General features: G+C 35.4%; 1 protein-coding gene across 2 annotated transcripts in view; it reads right to left on the bottom strand.

The window, feature by feature from the left end:
- Prx2 (Peroxiredoxin 2) overlaps window positions 1-10,626 on the bottom strand; it is a 36,452-nt gene extending 25,826 nt beyond the window's left edge. Inside the window, exon 1 of one of the 2 annotated variants that reach the window (XM_085951077.1) lies at window positions 10,581-10,626. The gene's annotated coding sequence lies outside the window, so the exon portion shown is untranslated. Of the gene's footprint in view, window positions 1-10,444; window positions 10,483-10,580 lie in introns of those variants that run through there. The other variant, XM_085951075.1, reaches the window with a different exon arrangement.
- Window positions 10,627-21,008: the final 10,382 nt, after the last annotated feature.

Genomic DNA, 21,008 nt, shown 5'->3' with positions numbered 1-21,008 from the left:
ATTTAACTGAAGTTTCCACTAGCCAGAACCATCCATAACAATAGCTAATTACAACGATGATAATAATAAGTTTGACATTAACGATGGATCACATCCTACAGACAATCTACAAGTGTATGATTTAAAAAAAAATGTTATATAAGTTACTGGGTTATCCTCGGTGAGTCAACGATCTGATCTGAGAAAACCAGTTTTTTTATGGGTACCAAGTTTTAGAGTACAAATTATCACAGTTGATTTATTTTATTACATTTATTTCTGACAGGTAATAGGTTGACCATGCTGTTCGAATGAAATGGTATTCAAGAATATTTTTTGACATAGAACTGTCTCTGTAATGTTGTCAAAAAAAAATTAGCAATAGAATTGCTTATTATACATAGCGAAACAAAAATTAGATACTATGCAGATATATCGCTATTCTTCTGATAGTAGATGTCAGGATGAAATCCATCAGACACACAAGATTGGCGTTGGCAAGATGAGTGTAAGAAAACAGATTTCGATCATTCCGTCAGATTTCAATCCGAATATTTTACTAATTCTGCTCAAATCCACTGATTTTTTTGTATACAGATATCGCTTTCAGCAAATGCCACCCGTTCAAGGCTTGCAAGTCGACAATGATGCTTTCCAGAAGCAAATCATGACGCCTAATGAAGGCAGAGATTTTAAAACTAATTATTGGTACAGTGGGTGGAGGTAGGCTGTGGAGATCTAACATAAATAGTGCACACTAAACTTAGTCAGTCGTACGACACGTCAGCATATCACTTCATCGACCACCCTAAATAGACAATGTGTAGCAAATATTAGATATAATATATCGACTGTAGAAGTGAAAAAGGGCGTAACCCTCAATTTTTTCAAAATAGGCTTTATTGTATAATATACGATAAGTACACAACTAAATACATGTGTCCAAAAGATGTAAGCTGCAAATGCCAGATTATTGTCTAAATTTAAACAATTTAAAAAAAATGGAAATGAAGTGGAATTTTTGTTGTTTTTCTTTTATTTAACTCAAAAATAATATCAGATTAGGGATATAACAATCAAATTATTAATTATCATGCATTTCAAGGTTCTATTTTGTATTCTTTGACTGAAAACCATAACAAAAACGTTTTTGTGCCTCCTGTAAAATTTGATTTGTGTGGATATATTATCCGAAGATGAATAAAACAGGGTTTTGTTTGTGTTTTTATAAAACGGACTATCGGCTTCAACGGACAGACCCTCACCGGAGTTTGTTCGTTAAATCGAGGTTCTACTTTAATAAAAAAAAATATTTTTTATAAAGACAATGTTTTTACCTCAAACTATATTAATTCTGTGTGAGCGCCTGATGGTTTTACACAACTGGAAGAATAATATTAAGTACTTAGCAGGTATATGAATGAATGTGAACATTAGTCAGCAGTAAGATACAATTGGAATTTCTCAATAGGAAGTAGACACAAAGGCAGCACACTAAATTTTGATTGATTTACCTTTTTACCAGGTAGAAAAGGTGATATTTTAGATTAGAGTAGGTACTTCTGAGAATAAATTGGCCATTAAGAGTTTAAAATTGTATGACATACAAGGAATTACCAGGAAATAACACAAACGTTTTTTCCCACTTTTATTGAAAATAAAATAAACACCAATCTTCATACTGTACTGTACTTCATACTTTCCAAAGCACCTCAAATACACCACATAGTCGAGTAATAGCACCTATATACATGCATGGATTTACTGGTAGCAATAGTGTGTATTTTAAACTATCGTGACAATAACTGTTTACAAGTAAAAGTGCTGACTGTCTCTCCAATCTTATTCATCAAGAGTAAGTGAGACGCGACGTTGTCATTGTATGGTACTATTTGACAGGTCATAAAAATCGGTTAATCCCAAAATAAGTCTCCACAGTGTAGTTCGTTTTTTTGCCGGCAGGTTCGCCACTATCATTCTACAGCGTATACGCAGATCGAAAAAAAATCACAACTGTCACATAAAAATTCAGAAACTTCCGAACTTTTTTGATTCATGCATACAATTTTGCAACTGTACAACTGTACTTACACGTAAATTTTCTTGTTATGGCCGCGATAATACTATTACTGTCAGCGCATGTGTAAATGGGGTATTAGTTCAATGAAAGCAAATACATTTCACTGACAAAGTTTAAAGTGCACTATTTATGTCAGATTTTAAAAGCCTACCTTCACCCTTCGCCACTGGGCTATAGCCCCTTTAACCCCATGGTACACCCGGACATGAGTATTATTATAAATATAATCAATTTCCTGTGCGAAAATATGACAACATCTTTCCTCAAAGTAAATGTGAAATTGTTTAGATAATATGTTTATCCAAGGAAAAAAACCTTTTATTAAGGGGGGACATGATCAGTGTATGTCAAAATGGAGCTTTTATACTATTTTCAAAGCATGATCCTAGACATTCCTTAAACGTAGATAATCTATTTACATAATTTTGAAGCCTTATTATCCTTTATATTTATTTTAAACATTTGATGACTGCATAAAGTATTTTTATTACATAAAATAGTATTCTTTTAAACCTCTCGCTCTAATGTTTTAGAATATAGTCATATTTCAGTACATGCATATGATGTGATGTTAAGATTTTTTATATTTATTAATTTTTAAAAGCATTTATAAAACCATTAGTAAAATTTATGTCGACATTATTATGGTGAAATATTATATTGATAATCTCTGTGATCCCAAATTTGACAAAAATTACGCATTTTATTATTCAAAAAATGGGCAAGATTTACACATTTAAAGATAATTTTAAAGATACTGATTATAAGCTATGTCTTTGACAATTCAAATGTGATAAACATTCTACGAATAATGTTTGCTTTATAATAATTATTGACCTAAGAATAAGATAGTATTTTTTTGAAATACGCCCTATCTATTGGCATTTCCCAGTGACTAAGCTGCAACATACGGCCGTAGCCATAAATTGACAAACGATAAATGAAGTAGGGAGTAAGATCATGTTAACGTGCGTGTTTGAACATGTACCTAACCGAAAACGGTTTAAAAATTATGTAAATAGATTATCTACAATGTTTAAGGAATGTCCAGGATCATGCTTTGAAAATAGCATAAAAGCTGCATTTTGACGTACGCTGAGCATGTGGGCCGTTAAGGCAAGCATAATTAATTTAACGATTATTTCCAGTTCGAAAACATGTACTTACCTATGCAAACATTCATCAATTATAAATAAAAGTATCGACTTTACACAGGTGTTATTAAAATGATAAAGCTGAAACCAATAATACTGACAATCAAGAATTAATTAAATAGTAATCCACAGGTAACCAAAACATATAATTATGGCTCTTATCTACTTAAATTGTATGCATTTATACGGTATACGCACTAATAGGCCTTTACATTGATTTATGTCCAGAGGCAGTGGCGAAGGGTGGAGGTAGGCTGTTAACATCCGACATAAATAGTACACACTAAACTTTGTCAGTCATACATATTTGTTTTCATTGAATTGAGACTACAATTTACAGATGGCGTTGGTAGTTTTTTAAATTCAATTAAACCCTACGGAAACCAAGCCATAATTGATAATCGTCAAAAAATATTTGTCCATCTATAAAATATCTAAAATGTTGCCATGAAATCATACATAATTTTAGTTATAAGTAGATAGAAGAATATTTTTTTACCAACTATATTTTGGTTTAGGCAGGGCTTAATGAATTTTAAAAAAACTAACCAACATGACTATTGTGTAATATATACCTATTCCTAATTCAACGAAAGCAAATAGGTATGAATGACAAAATGTGGACTATTTTGTCGGATCGCCTATAACATACCAAAACTATTATGGTTTGATTTAGGCAGGGTTTAATTGATTTTTAAAAACTAAACTACAGAACGGTACAGAGGAGCTTGCAAATGAAAGACTCAAAGTAGGTGTAAAGATAAACTGTTTTACTGAATCAAAAGCATTCCTATGAATGGCACTCAAATCGAATGAGTCAACAACTACATCTATCTCGGACAACAAACTGGCACGTAATGCATGTGGGTATCTGAATAGTTACTTCAAAATCCTACAATTTTGAGTTCAACCAATGTATACTACCAGTGCTCACGTATGCATGCGAAACATGGATCCTTAATGTAAAAGAAATCCAAAAATTACAAGTAGTGCCACGTGACATGGAAAGGTCGCGTGATTGGACATATTGCAAAAAGACCGTAAAAGAAACCAATAAAGAGTAGGTGATGTGATATAGATGAAATGGCAATGGGCTGGACATTTCTCTCGGCAAGTCCACAAATGCTATCATACAGTAGTAGCCAAAGGGTATTATACGACCACAGGGACGCCCTGGATAGACGAACTCATAAATTCCAGCAGATGTATGTGGCAGCGAAGAACTAGGGAACGAGAAGAGTAGAAGCTAGAGGAGGCCTTCATCCAGCAGTGGATCGACCCCAGCTGACGAAGATAATAAATCTATTATGACTAGAGATTGGACATTACAAAGTAATTCAAATCAGTCTATTTTTCCATTATGTATCTGTTATTTTAAGTTGCAGGCTATCACTTATAAAATAACACTCTTATACATTATTTAAAAGTATCATTTTTCATGAATAAAAGAATATATTTAGCTTTTTATTTTTTTAGTATCAAATTTATTGCTATACCAATTTGAAAATATCAAATTACGTTAAAATTATATACCTACTGCACAAGCTTGCAATTGAGATTGCAAATAATTATAGGTAGTGTTTCATGTCTATGATTCCTTCATGTCATACCACAAGAACCAAACCTGAGGGTGTTGACCCTAATATTTTATTGTCTGCTAAAAATGGTAATAAAAACACTCAATTTTATTGGTAATGTCTACGATCAGAAAAGACAGGGTATCATGACACATTATAAATTAGGCACGTTGCGGGATGGATTTTGATCGATCACGCCATATGCTCATATGAACTGAGTCAGTTGTAATATAATTTCATGGAGATTTTGACGGTAAGCATTTCTTATTTTTATTTCTAAGATTAGGATACGTGAAAGCCGTTTTCAAATTAACCATGACGAAGCTAATGTGACCTCGTTGTATCACTTTATTCGTATGCTGTACCTACGGTTTTCCACAGGAGTGAGAGAGAGATGTGAATTCCCACACTTTAAACTGAGGCGTAGTTCCCTTTATGCAATGAGTGCGAAACAGAAGACCGAAACATTTTTCACGACGATTGGAAAATTGAGTATTTCGAAAGATGTTTCATTTAGAATTACAATTAGGTAATTCGAAATATAATATATATTCTTTATAACACTACGACAGGCCAAGAGGCCGAATGACATATATTTTGTAATAGGAGTGAAATCATCAAAAACAGGCTTAGCTTCAGGCTTTGACATAATCACATAATTATATTGTGACCTCACCAGAAATCAAATCCGGAGCGCCCGGATGAAGGATCAGAACCTTACGCACTGAACAACGAGGGCTTAAATTAATGACTGTTTCAATATACTCACCTACATCTCTATATATATAAAAATCTCGTGTCACGATGTTTGTGGTCGAACTCCTCCGAAATGGCTCGACCGATTTTTATGATTTTTTTTATGTATATTTGTTAGGTATGAGAATAGGTCAACAAGTATATTTCATACCGCTAGGTGATTAGGGTATCTCTATCCAGAAAAAATTTTCTTTTATTTTTTTGACATTTTTTTTTTGTATTTTTTTTATTATTTGGCATCAGAAAATACCTATAACCCCAAATTTTCACCCTCTTACCCCCACCCTCCCATTTTTTTAATTGCGTTTTTATTATTTTTATATGAACAAATTTAACCGTCGTTCGTATTTCAAACAGAACGAAATTATTTAAGTTGTTGAATGACAGATGGCGCTACGTCCAAGAATTCTAGAAAAGCGTCGCGTCATTTTGACATTTCATTCGGCATATCACAACGCAGAGCGTGCAAAATTTTGTACGATTTATTTTAATTTATCTATTTTTGTGTGCGTGTATTATAGTGCACAATGCCAGCAAGACGCAAGGGGGCCATTTGGGCCGTCGAACGAATAAAGCCACAAACATGCGAAATAGTAGAGCAGAAAGAACAGACGAACAAATCCAACAAGATAACAAAAACGTGCGTGTGAGCATGTCGCAATTGCGTGCATCTCAATCACAAGAGGCACGAGCTGAACGAAATCAACAACGACAATTGGAACGGAGCCAAGCGCGCCGTTCGTAGTCAACACACGCAGAGCAAATGATTGACAACGCCAACAAGTACATCGAGCATTTACATCCGCTTCATCTCTTCGTCTCGCATTCGAGTACGAGCCAGATATTGAATATTCCGCTCATCCGAAAGTGCTGATTGGTGCTATGGACAAAGAATGTCTCCATTGTCATGCGCTCAAATTCAAACATGAGTCAGCCGGGATGTGTTGCACATCAGAAAAAGTGCAACTACCAGAAATTGAGATACCACCAGAACCATTGAACGGCTTGCTCATCGGCACGGTTCCAGATTCAAATCTGTTCCTGAAGTCCATTCGCACATTCAATTCATGTTTCCAAATGACTTCGTTCGGAGCAACAGAAATAGTTCATAATACTCCGGCAAATGGTCAACAATTCCATTTTACGTTCAAAATCAAAGGCCAGCACCGCGATTTCCTAACTCTCGTCTCGTGTGGCACCAGACGAGATGACGTAATTGTGTCGTCACGCTCGAGGCATGCCGACCGCGCACAGAATAACCATAGAAAATATTATTATCATACACCTATATGTGTATGGTGACAATGAATAGCGCCGCTGTCTGACCACTCGCTATTTTCTCGAATGCTATTATCACTCCGGTAGTACGTCATAATGATGTCATATGACGTCATCTCGACCGGGAAGCTTGCACTCGCAAGTTCTAACATAGAGCCCCAGGTATACCACAAAGTAGGCTCATTCCTGCCAATGCCAAACGAACCACATATTTTTTTATAAATCTACTTCATGGGCGGTGAGGACATCAATCGTGTGGATGCACGTTGCGGCTACAATAACTTCAATTCGCCTAATGCCAGGCGTATCGTCGGCGAACTGGACGCCCTATTGAATGAGCACAATGAATTATTGAAATTCTTCAAAGCACACATGCACAAATTGCAAAGTGACAATCACGCTATTGTCATCAATCCTGATAAAACATCAGCTGGAGAGCACGTGCGTCGATTTAATGCACCCGTTTTTTACGACATTGCTGGAATCATGGTTGGCGACCGCACATCGACGCGAGAATTCGTGATTCTAAGAAGAAAAAATAATCTGGAGTTCATCGCTGACACACACCGTTCATAAGACGCTCTCCAATATCCGCTAATTTTCTGGTAGGGACAAGACGGATATTGCATAAACATTAAACAACGAGATCCTGTCACAGGTAATTCATTCATTATGAACATCATTACTCATTTTGAATTGAGAAAATGAATGGTTGGTGTTTTTTTGTTATTATCGGCGGTCATCGTCTACAGCGCTCCATTCCTCTTTCTGTCATAGATCCCATCCCCACACACTTACGATACATTCGTCATTTTTTATTCAACAACCAAAATATTCACTAGAAATAATTTATATGGCAGAACAACGTTTGCCAGGTCAGCTAGTAATATACGAGGGTGGGTCAATAAGTCCTTAGAAAAGCCGACAGGTGGCGCGACTAGTACTGTAAGCGGTTTGTTTTCATGCAGCGGCACTACCGATTCAGTATGCTGCGAAGTTTCAATCAGATTGGTCGGGTTGTTGTGTGTTTTTCGTACATTTAAAAAAAAAATTTGCTTGTGGAAAATGGAAAAATGGAAAATGGAGAAAATTGAGTTTAGATCTGTTATTAAACATTTTAATATAAAAGGGTTAACAGCAAAGGAAATAAAAAATGAGTTGGATTTAGTTCACGGCATATCTGCTCCTTCACTTGCAACTATTTATAACTGGTTAAATGAATTTAAACGTGGTCGTACATCAACAAAGGATGAACCACGCTCAGGACGTCCTGTAGAGGTGACTACACCAGATATGATCAATAAAATCCACGATATGGTGTTAAGTGACCGAAGATTAAAGTTGAGTGAGATAATTGAGGTTACAGGGATCTCAAAAGGTAGCGTCATTTCTATTTTACATGACAAATTGGGCATGAAAAAAGTTTCTGCAAGATGGGTGCCGCGTTTGCTCACAGTCGACAATAAACGCAATAGGGTGGTGGCCTCTAAAGCCCTGTTGTCGCTCATGCAACGCAATCCGGATGAATTTTTTCGTCGCTTTGTGACTGTAAATGAAACATGGATACACCACTATACTCCCGAGACGAAAGAACAGTCAAAGCAGTGGATTGCAAAAGGCGAACCATGTCCAAAGAAGGCGAAAACCGTAAAATCAGCTGGTAAGGTTATGGCTACTGTATTTTGGGATGCACGTGGAATTATTTTCGTTGACTATTTGGAAAAAGGAAAAACAATAACAGGGGATTATTATGCATCTTTATTGGACCAGCTAAAAAACGAAATTGAAGAAAAACGGCCTCATTTAAACAGGAAAAAAATCCTCTTTCATCAGGACAATGCCCGTGTTCACACATGTTTACGATCAATGGCTAAAATTGAAGAATTGAAGTTCGAATTGGTCGACCACCCACCGTATTCGCCAGATTTAGCCCCCAGTGACTTTTTCCTTTTCCCAAACTTAAAAAAATGGCTAAGTGGACAACGTTTTTTTTCAAATGAAGAAGTCATCGATCGGACAAATGCTTATTTTGAGGACCTTCCGAAAACTTATTTTTCTGACGGTTTAAAAAAAATTGAGAAACGTCTAACCAAGTGTATTGAGCTCCAAGGAGATTATGTTGAGAAATAAAAAAAAAATACAAAAATAAAAACTGTTTTAATGCTTTTTTCTAAGGAATTATTGACCCACCCTCGTAATAAAAATGACAATGGGGGAATGTGGTTGATCACTGCCAGTTTTGGTATTGGATAGTACCTAGATCACAGCCACGTAACAGATAATAAATAGAATTCCTATAGGTTATATCTATACCTACCAATACAGTAAATTTGAGTTTTGAATGTGTGAGTGTCCTATGAAAATGATCCATACATTTTAGACGTGCAATAGTGTGTAATACACCAATAGTAAGCGTCAGTGCCTTGTCAATGTATAAACCGAGAGCAGTTGTCAGTATTCGACGTATGACGTATTCTTGACACGTGTTTAAATTTATCCCGTATTCTACCTTACTCGAGACTGGTTGCCTGTTTCATCTTACCCGTTAGATATTTCAGTTCCCATTATTTCTGAGTTCCCTGATTACAGCCTACTTGAAGATGGACATTCCTACTTTATAGAATGTCCACATTATTGTCAGGTAAAAATGACAATGGTAACACTTAATTTTAATACTGAAAAGTCAGAGTACCACAATGACATAAGTATAAGTAGGTACTTACCTAGATCTTTCCTACGACCTACTTAATGGATTCTTCACATTTAGTACCTACGCATAAAAATTACGATGACAATAAGTAGGTATGTAAGTAGGATGGTTCAATTATTTAATGGTAATTGTGCCGCAGATGCCGTCATGAGCTTTTATAATTTTTTTTTACAAAAACAGTCGATTCCATGTACACAATTATTATAAATACCTACCTTTTTCTGTCGGCGCATAGGATTTTCGATCCAATAATAATTGTTAATTGAAAATTTGAAATTTTCATATATTTTGATGCAACATTATCACAAACTAAGACTATATTAGGTTGGGGTAGGTTAGATTAGGTTAGGTTAGGTTTGCTTTAAAAAGAAAGTTATAAAATCTCATGACGGCATATGCGGCACATTTACCTATTTAATTATTATAGTCGCTAATGTTACAATAAAAATAAATTCAGCATCTTTTGCGAAATCAGAAATCACCATAATTATAACCGAAAATTCTAGAAAATGTCATTGATGATGTAGGTACCTACTAATGATCTTTATTAGGTACAGTAACTATTGTGCAATGTAACCATTATTATGATGAAATAATTGCAAAGATCCTCACTACGTTATTAAGCAATGCTAATCTTTGTGTAATAAATAAAATATGAAGTAACTTCGTGTAAAAAATAAATAAAAGCACGTTGCGAAATGGACACACGAGAAAGGCACACTATTTTAATTCGAATAATTACACTCGTATTATAAGATAAATGGACTGTTATTAGTTCACTGAAATGGCAAAACACTCGCAAACTATTAATATAACACAAAACCGAAACGATGACAACAAAATCGATATACCTACACAAGAAACGAAATAATCACGAAGCCGGTAGAATGAATTTTATAATTTCGCTCACCTGACGTACTATTCCGGCGACTGCGAGAAATAATGTGCAGCGGATTGAAAATGTGACTTGTTGAAATTAGTCTGTCACTCGTGAATTGGATAAAATAATGAGGAACTCGTTTCGTAATAATAAAATATATAAGTACCGCTCAAAACGTGACAATTCCCCTCGCCGAAATAACCTTGAAAATTGTCAGTTTATTCAGAAAAAAATATAGACCCATCTATGTATCTCGAAATTAACTAAGTTTGAATCATACTAGAGACATCTCTTGGCAATTGTTAAAAAGTTTTTTGCAAAAATTTTAGAAGAACGCCATAAATTTCTAAACATTTTTTTATATTAATAAAGAGATAGAAAATCTCGACTGATGAAATAATAAAATACAGTATAATGTCATAACGTATCGCTGTCTTTAAACTTGAAAGTTTTAAATAAAATAAAAATGTAGTTGAAAAAATATATGACATCTATTAATGCTCCTTATAAGTAGTTTTTATTACAAAAAAATAAAAATTCAAGTATTCGTTAATAGATGTCGTTAATAATAAAACAAATAAATCTATATTATAAAGTATTTTTATTTATATACCTATCAAATCAAATATTGGTATAGTCACAATCTCAACAATATCGATGCTCGATTTGATATAAATATAAATATAAATAAGGATTTCATGTTACCTATAGGTAGTATTTTTTTTAAATCGATGTTTTTTAAATAAATATATAAAAAAAAACATTAAAACCATGAAAAAGTCAAAAATCTTCAGTTCATGCGTTGCATTGGCGGCGAATGAAGGAACAAATGGAAAATTAAAAAAAATATATCTAACGATTTTTGATGTGTACAGTAAATGTTTAGAAAAATACATAATTTATTAAACTCATCGCTTCGAATTAGTGTGTACCCATCCATCAGTAGTAATATCGTATTATCTTCTTATTTCCCGTTAGTATACCTGACAAGGGTGCTCTTTTTCTCTGATCTCCACAACTTACCACGTGCCAATAGTCACCCTTTAACACTGCTGTTCGCCATGACCATTGAGATAAAATGGCGACCGGCTACAGGCTACATGTGGACAGGCAGGAACAAAATAACTATACAGTATAAACATTAACATAAAGAAAATAATATATTTTCGACATTGCTACTCGTCTAAGAGAATATTAAATTTAAATACGTTAATATCAATAATTATTATTGCAATATTGTCGTTACGATATCAGTCAGAGTTCAAACAAATAACCCAGATAAACTCTATTGTTACAATATTATTCTATATTACACGCCAATTTTCAATAATAATGCAAAATTAATAAATGTGCCCGTTTTCATATGTTACGCTACGTCATGTAAATTGTACGTATGCAGTTCATCGTATTACAGCTCGCCGTAAGCTGTTGTACCTACCGGAAACATTAAGAGCATACTTCAGTGAAACGGTAAATAATTTTCAACTATAGGTGCGACGAAATTTCGGACTCGCTGCCAATCGGAGAGCGAAAGTCGAGCTGTGAACACGTAAATTTGTTTTGTGATGGTGTCGGGGGAATTGATTCTTAAATCGTGTAAAGATGACTAAAAAACGTTACTCATTTACTTGAAAAAGAAAATATTTCAATGAATATATTAATTTTATCACTAATAGAACAATAAACATAACATTAAATGGACGCATGTTGGATTTTTATGACAAATTATATTTCGTTCGGCACGCGTCATTTGCACAATCCGCGCATCGCCTAGCCACGATCTTTTAAGACCATGCCTCAACTGAAGTATAGCCTTAAGATCGCGTAATTATGTATACTTACTGTATACCTATGCAGAGTCATGAAAGCCATGAGTGCTTTTACACGACCGAGGAAACTTCCTGGCTAAAGACCGTCGGAGACAGGTTTGAGCTCACCAATCCATCCCTACTTAGAGCAGGGATAGACAAAAAACAAAGACCCCTCCAAACCAACCGCCCCGCACCACACGCGATCACGAGGCCCTACGTTTGTAAGTGAAGCATCGGCAGTTTTTTTTACGCCTGGTGATGTCTCAGGACCAGATACAAAAAACTGAGGTCGTCACACTCTCAAGTGAGCTTTGAGTTTACTGATTGATGTCATCTAATAAAAGTGCCATGGGAGGAAAAAGCATGGTGAATTGTCACAAAGAAGTGAATGTAATTGTATATAGGTATACAATACAAAAAACAATACGGACATACAAAAACTACGTGATCTTCACGTCCACAATAAGTGTAAACCGACAAGAACCGTGTTTTATTTAAACATGAATTTTATGTCAGTACTAATACGACCCAAAGAGGTTGGAAGGTCTTTAATACACGTCCATATATTTCCGATACAACATTTGACGGTGAAGTGTGATACGGCGAACTGCATGCGGACAAGTTTCCGGACACGTCTATAATGTGTGTTGCATTTTTGCATGCCACACACACATTGAAAACCCCAGTGACGTCCCTAGACAAAATGCCGCCCCTGGGCAACGCCAAAATCTCACCCCATTTTTTTATAAGGTATTTTGTATCATCCATGCACGGTGTCGTTTCTTGTCACCATGGACCTCGAAGGGCAACGGAAGTAAACTAGACATCGCGAACTCGAAAAAAAAATTAATACATTTTGTTCCCAACCAGTGGGCTGAATTTATTAATGGGAAAATATTTTCGTTATTACTATAGTTATTTCTATATACACCAAATGATTCTCCTCGATTTTCCGTCCTTCGAGTAACTGCCGCCCCCAAGCGACGCTCTATCTGCCTACCCCCACGGGACGTCACTGGAAAACCCTGCTTCAAAATGTAGTCAGTGACGTCCCAAGACAAAATGCCGCCCCAATTTTTATACCGTATTTTTTATCATCCTTTTATTACACCAATATCTAATAAATGTGTTGTATGGATACATTACGAAAAGAGATATACCCACCACTAAATCTAATTTAAATGCCATCTCTGCTTCAATAGACAAAATTGCGAGTCCACGGTTTCAGATAAGTACATATAAAAATACACATGACAACTTCCAAAACTCGCGAGTGACTGGCAAACATATCTGGATAAACTTTAAATTAAGTAAGTATGTAGATACCTACCAATAATTCAATTGTAATTTTCAATCTCCACATGTCATTGCTGATCAGTGATCACCAAGGACGCGATGTCCAAGGACAATGGAAGTAAACTAGACATCGTGAACCCGAAACAAAATTACAGTCCTGTTAAACCTTTTATAGTAATTAATACATTTTGGTTCCAACCAGTGAGCCGATATTTTTAATAGAAAGATATTTCTGTTATCACTAAGCTGTTTACAGTGACGTCCCGTGGGGGTAGGCAGATTGAGCGTCGCTTGGGGGCGGCAGTTACTCGAAGGGCGGCAAATCGAGGAGAATCATTAGATATATTATATAGAAATAGGTACCTTAACTTAGTAATAACGAAAATATCTTTCCATTAAAAAAATCACCTCACTGGTTGGAAACAAAATGTATTAGTTAACATAAAAGATTTAACAGGACTGGAATTTTTCGTCGGGTTCGCGATGTCTAGCTTACTTTCATTGTCCTTGGACGTCACGTCCTTGATGGCCAGCAATGGCGCGTGCAGATTTGCGAATTATATTTAGATTATAGGTAGGTACATAGGTACTGACCTAATTAATTTATCCACATATTTTTGCCAATCATTCGCGAGTTTTGAACGTTGTCAGATGTATTTTTGAATGTATCTGAAACCGCGGACCCGCAATATTGTTTATTGAAGTATAGATGGCATTTAAATTAGATTTAGTGGTATTTTATTAGTAATGTATCCATACAACACATTTCTTAGATATATTCTGAAAGTATGATAAAAAGCATATACTGTATTAAAAATATGGTGCGGCTCTTTGGCGCTGCCTAGGGGCGGCATTTTATCTAGGGACGTCACTGGCTGTTTAGGTATCTATTTCTATATATACCTAATGATTCTCCTCGATTTTTCGCCCTTCGTGGTAACTGCCGCCCCCAAGCGACGCTCAATCTGCCTACCCCCACCGGACGTCACTGAATGTAGTGTATTATAACATTTATAATCTAGTTGAATTATATTTATTAATCTCTTCTGTGGTAAAAACGATTATTAAGGACCGCACTAGAGTAACTAATCTAATCACAATGAATATAAAAAATGGCCGCCATTGCGTATGTAACAAAATCGGAATGACAACCAAGCGAGCTTAATATCTACTTGTTGAGATTACCAACGTAACCATGCTTCATGCGCTAGCAGAAAGATTTTAAAAATAATCTCATAACAGAAAAATAGCATATTATAAGACTCCTATTTATAATTCTTAGTAATAATCAATATTATTTTTATATTTTTATTTATTAATATGTAGGTACCTCTTTATTTACGCGTATAATAATTAATCAGTAATTGTTATTGGTTGCTTATCAAAGGAGTATGTAATTGAACAATGCAATAATTAATTATTTGTTTACGCACCATCTTTCTACAATAATTAGCATACTAATTATATAATTAATTAATATTTTAAATGTCGTCAAAACTAGGGATTGCAATACCGGTATTTTAAAACCGGTATTCCAGGATTTATCAAATATGAAATACAGGTTTTAAAAATCTGAAATACCGGAATTTTCGGTATTAAGAAAGGACACTCGTTTACGTTTTTGAAAATGAATTATAAGTTATGTGCTGCTAAAATGCAAATATATTGAGTGAATCCAACAGAGGTGAAAAAATAAAATATATTTATATATAATTAGTAATTGTCGCAATGAATTATCATAATATTATTTCTAATAGAAAAAATCCGTGACAAAAATGTTCAATTATTCTATAATTGAGTCGCCTAGAATCATAACTCACATATTCAAAAAATCGAGTTTTGAGATAATCGCAAAAAATCACCAGAGCACTATTTTTAGTAATTACAAGAAAAGTATTGAACACACTTGAATATTAACGAGTGAGTAAGTCGATTGACATTATTTTTTGTATATATATAATACTCCTAAGGTTATGGGGAAGCATTCAAAAATTTTATAATGTGAGTTTTGACACCAACTTTGTGAATATGTGAGTTATGACCCCACGGTGTAGGAATAATGTGAGTTTTGATTCCAAGCTACTTATATATTAATACATGTAGATTATAGATGCATCATACTTTTTTATACGAATTTGGTAGGAATGATTGGGTTTTTGAATAAAACTAATTATTGTAGGACATTGTCATATTTTATTTTGTTCTTACATAATTATTAGCAGTAATTATAAATTTTATTCTTAACTAGCTGACCCGGCGAACTTTGTACCGCCTCAGAATCAATAATCTTGTGTTAACTTATTAGCTTAATTAAATTCATTTTTTTATTAAGTTAAAATGAATATTCAAAATGAATTAAGTACAATAAATGTGCCAAAATCAAATCAAAATGAAATGGATTACATAGTTTTGGTTGGTTCAGATTTCGAAGCATGATGACTACCGAGCCAACCTTCAGTTGTAAATTGTGCGGTGGCAAGCCAGGAAGATCCAATGAGTTTAAAAATTCAGTTGGCTAGTTGGTTGCTTCGTCTTCGTTTGTTAGTGCAAGAACGTAGTGGTCGCGCGGGGGTGGCGCACCGACATCTTGCGAAACTCAAACATATAACCGTGTGTAAAATGTTCGTAGACAGTGTCTTTTTTCGGGCATAATACATGGACTATACGTTTGAGTTTCGCAAGACGCCGCCGCACCGCGCCCGCAAATTACTACGGCCGAGCGCTTACACAGTCGATAGATTTGAAGTAATGCAGTAGACCAACGATTTGATTTTGAATTGTGAAGTTTAAGTGATCCACATCTTTGTTCTTTTCCACAAGAATTGCTCGTTCACTCAACCAATTGTTGACACGAAATTGCAAAAATTCAGCGGAAACGAAATCAATCCGTTCGATTCGTCGACAGGAACACGGCCGTTACCGATAGTCAGAAATTGCTTAGAAAAATCTTCGGCAGATGGATCGTTTAGCAATGTAACTCGCATGTTTGTCGTCAGCTGAAGGTTCTTCACATAACGCCACAGAGTCATTGATTTGAGGCAATTATTTATTTCATAGGCAGCAGTCGATCTAGGAATGACTGGTAGTATTTGGCGGAAATCGCCAGATAGTAGAATCATTGCGCCTCCAAAACATCTCTCACAATGCGCGTTTGTGCGCCATTCTACATTCATCCCAGGTGATGATTTTACTTGCTTCTAAAACTTTGGCCATTGCTGAATGTTTCGCAATATTGCATATCGGTTTTTCAGTCGTTTGAAGGTTTAACGGCCATTTCAACGTTGAATGAGCCGTTCGGCATCATTTTAGCAACGTGGCCGCTATCGCGGAAGAAGCAACTGCTACAGCAACTTCGGATCTCGCACTAACAGTGGCCAAAATCAATGACATGAAGAATGTCTTCCCAGTTCCACTGGGCGCATCGAGAAAAAATAAGCCACCATTTCCATCATCAATTGCCTTCATTAACGTATCGTGCACTACCTTCTGTTGGGGGTTCAACATTGGTACATTCGTTCGAACTAATTAGTTCAATGCATCTCGATCATTTTCACGTTCACGTTCCAATTCTAGATTGAAAGCGTAATTCACTCCACGATGTGGCATTGGCATTCCTAACTTGACTAATAAACTGCCGCACATAAGGTAACACATGTCTTCGATCAAAAGGAAAACCTGGTTATGTATCTCCTTATTCACCTCGAGATCAGGATTCTCTGAAATGACACGAATTCGATATAAAATGTCTTCTGACATGTCATCCTTGTACTTGTTCTACAGTTTAGGTGGATTCGATGGGAAGCATGTCGAAATAATGATAGCAAATAATGTGCGTATCTGACTTGGAGATGCAGAAACAAATACTTTAGCGATTGTCATGTCCCAATTAGTATCATTTTCAAGCAAATTGAGCTTTTGACATGCAGCACGAAATATTGGGTACACTACACCATTGACAGTTCGAAGTGATTCAAATGATGTCGGCCCACGAACATTTACCAGCAACAACCGCAAGTAGAATCATTCGCCATTCTACGGATGAACTGTGTAAATGCGACCAAAAGCATCAACAGAATGCACATCCGGATGATCAGGAACTGCATCGCCTTGCTTCTGACATTGAAATTTCTTCGATGAAGCGTTCCAAGTGTAATAACGTGGCATCTCAGAGTAGAACAACGTTCGTGCAAACGGATCGCTTTGACAAATCGAAAAGAAATTGGTCAATGTTGGCGCTGGAGATATTTCAGCACGTTGAGCAACATTCGATGCGTTGAAATAAACTTGTTGACCATTCTCCAGATGCACCGCCAAATGTACAGCAGTGGGATGACTTTCATGAATGGAGAATGAGAGAATACGCCAAATCGCTTCATTGCAGCTCACATATCGACCAACTTGATAGTGCGTGATTTCATCGTTGGTATTGGGAGTTTGAATGCCAAAAACTACAATATCGCTGTCTTTGGTGACATATTTTCAGACGTATTTGATGGACTTCACTGAATTGCAAAACTCCACGTTGCAATGCGCCTTGAATGTTTTGAAAAAAAGTGGCGAATACGGAACAATCCAAGTGTTCTCGACCACGATATCATTTAACTTCATTTTCGTTGTAATAGTTCTACCGTTATCATTGGGTGATCGACGCCGATACAGTGGATAACCATCATTGGCAGTGATAGTCTCCACCGTTAAACTTCATGGATAACGCTTGGAACACTTGCAGTCGACCATGCACGGTGATTTGAGGTTGATGGCGCCACACTGTCCATGAATCATGTAAGTAATTACAACATCATGCAAGTCTGGATCGGTTTCGGGATCAGGAATCTCGGCACATATGATGTCATCTTTTTGGTCTGGTCGAATTCTTTCGACTAACCAAATAAAAATGTGTGCATGCGCCAAGCTTCGTTTTTGTCATTCAATCGAATACATCCAGCATCGAGTTTCCCAAAGACGCGATGCTTAACAATGTAGTTCATCAGCGACAGGATTTTTTGTTTGAAGGCACGTGCGGTGATGTCGTGCCGATCTCTTGATGTTTGTCCGGGGAGTAGCAGTTGAACAATTTCTATTCATTTCGGATTTCATGTAAAGGTGATGAATAGATCTGGACGACCGTAATGACGAACATATGTCATTGCATCTTGCGCATATTCATGCATATGACGCGGGCTGCAAATGTACATCGCTGATAGAATAGTCAATCGACCAACATTAGCTGCATCTCCTTCGGTGCTGATTGCATCGCGTAAATAAATATACTCCTCCGATCGCAGTTTGGCTTGGTTCAACCAAATGAAAGTGAGGCGCTCCGTCTCGATTTTAAGCAATCGACGAAATCGCAGCAAATAGTTGTCAGCATTTTGACGAATCATCAAATGATAAACACTGGAAAATTAATCACATAATTCAAAATAATATAATGAAGCAGTTATCGATGCACACACAATCACAAATTTGATAACCTCACAAAGTGAACATCTTCGAAGGCAACTTACCGTTTGAAAATCAAGATCGAAATAGCTATTTGCGCACCTAGCTGATAATCGGCTCGATTATTCACGTAGATCGATTGTCGAATGAAGTTCGAAGGATGGATTTTGAAATTGGTAAGTAAATAATGAGTAATACCAGCAATGAGATCACGTAATTTTATCCTTGGCTTTATTTTTGGACGCTGTCGAAGAAATAAAAAAGATTCAGGTAGGACAACTTCCTCCAAAATTCGCCGAAGTACACAACAAAGTCTTTCGGGATTATCTGAGGCTGAACTGAATCAACTTTTAAAGGATAGATAATTCACACAACGCCTTTCATTTGTTTGTTTGTTTCTTGTTTATTCTTTCTGTCATAAATCAGAGAAGGCGTTGTATATGGATTTAAAATTTTTCTGATTTTCTTTTATTTTCGAATGCGCGAGATTCATTGTTCAAAATGTCAAAATGTATGAGAAAATTAATTTTATTCATAATTTTCTTTTCCGCGAGTTTTTCCGATGTTTTATTAGTTATTCTGCTATTCGGGGCTAAGACAAATCCAACAAATTAAAGATCGTAAAAATCGGTCCAGCCGTTCTCGAGTTATAAATGGTGTAACTAACCCGACTTTCTTTTATATATATAGATAATATTATATCTTCATCTTAATGTGACTCCAGACACTGAATTTTATTGATACCACATTTTTTATGATCAAATTCTTGCATTCTTCTGATTGACAACGATTTGCAAAGATTAGCTCCTTTCTGATGTGTACATAAGGGATATTATAAACATTCCACTTGTCTTGTATCTGAAACCAAAATAAAACAAACCAACTTAATAAACCCTTGGAAGTATTTTCCCTTTATTGTGGAACAAAAGGAATACGTAGATACCTACTAATATATAATTAGCTCTTGGAAAAAATGTGTCTCACTCATTGTAAAGTTTATTTTGATGTCAATGGAATCTTTTATAGGTATTCATGGTTATAATATTAATATATCATTAAAGCATTGAGCTGAATTTATTTGACAGTGTCATTTTGTGCAAAGTAATAAAATAACTAATAATACATAACAACTTATTTTAACATAATATTATAACATCGTTCAAATGTGTATACTAACTAGTTGAATACAATTTTTACAAAACCATGTGACTCTTGTCATATCAAACAATAGAGCCTATAGATCCAGAGCAAATTGGCTGGCAACAGCCAACGACAAATTCTTAAAAAGGCTTAATTAAGTTACTGAGACTGCTAAGAATAATTATTAAACTTTACATTTTATACAGAAGGTATAAGTGATGACAAAACACAAGTTATTATCAATGGAAATTCAATATCACATTTTGGTACTGACCTGTCAATCTTGCCATTATTTTTCTTCCAGTTTCAGGATACCTTCCTCTCTTCCTTACGACTCCATCTGTTAATGGGGATACACTTATATCCATATTGAATAATTCTATATTATTTTTAGTCAACTTTTAATAAATAACGCCGAAATTATCAAACACAATGACTACACAAGTGAACAGCAACTTCTTTTTGAGATGCGAAATCCGCCATGACACTTTGAGGAATAGAGCTCTCTGATTGGTTAGAAAGGCCTTGGAGTCAAAACTCACATTATTCTTTGAATTATGTGAGTTTTGACTCCAACAGTGAACTTTGTCAACGATTTTCACATAAGTAGTTTAAAGTCACTTTCGATACCCAACTATTTTCTGTATATAGATTAATGCATTTACAATCACTTGGCATATTTAACTCAAAAACAACAAAAATGCAAAATGTGAGTTATGATTCTAAGCGACTCAATTATTGATGACTGTAAAAGCGTTGAATTTAAGAAGCTTTTCCTGCAGCTGGACTCATTTGCACTTGATGAACTTTTGAGGGCTTTTGTTAAAATTATCAATATATTCAAATTATTTGTAAAAAAATCACTAGTTCTATAATTATTATTGTGATCAAAACATCTTTTCAAA

The sequence above is a fragment of the Rhyacophila brunnea genome, unplaced genomic scaffold, assembly GCF_057557595.1.
Source record: "Rhyacophila brunnea isolate RB1 unplaced genomic scaffold, BYU_Rbru_1.0 scaffold_24, whole genome shotgun sequence".
Classification (NCBI taxonomy): domain Eukaryota; kingdom Metazoa; phylum Arthropoda; class Insecta; order Trichoptera; family Rhyacophilidae; genus Rhyacophila; species Rhyacophila brunnea.
This window is presented reverse-complemented; position numbering and strand designations above follow the sequence as displayed.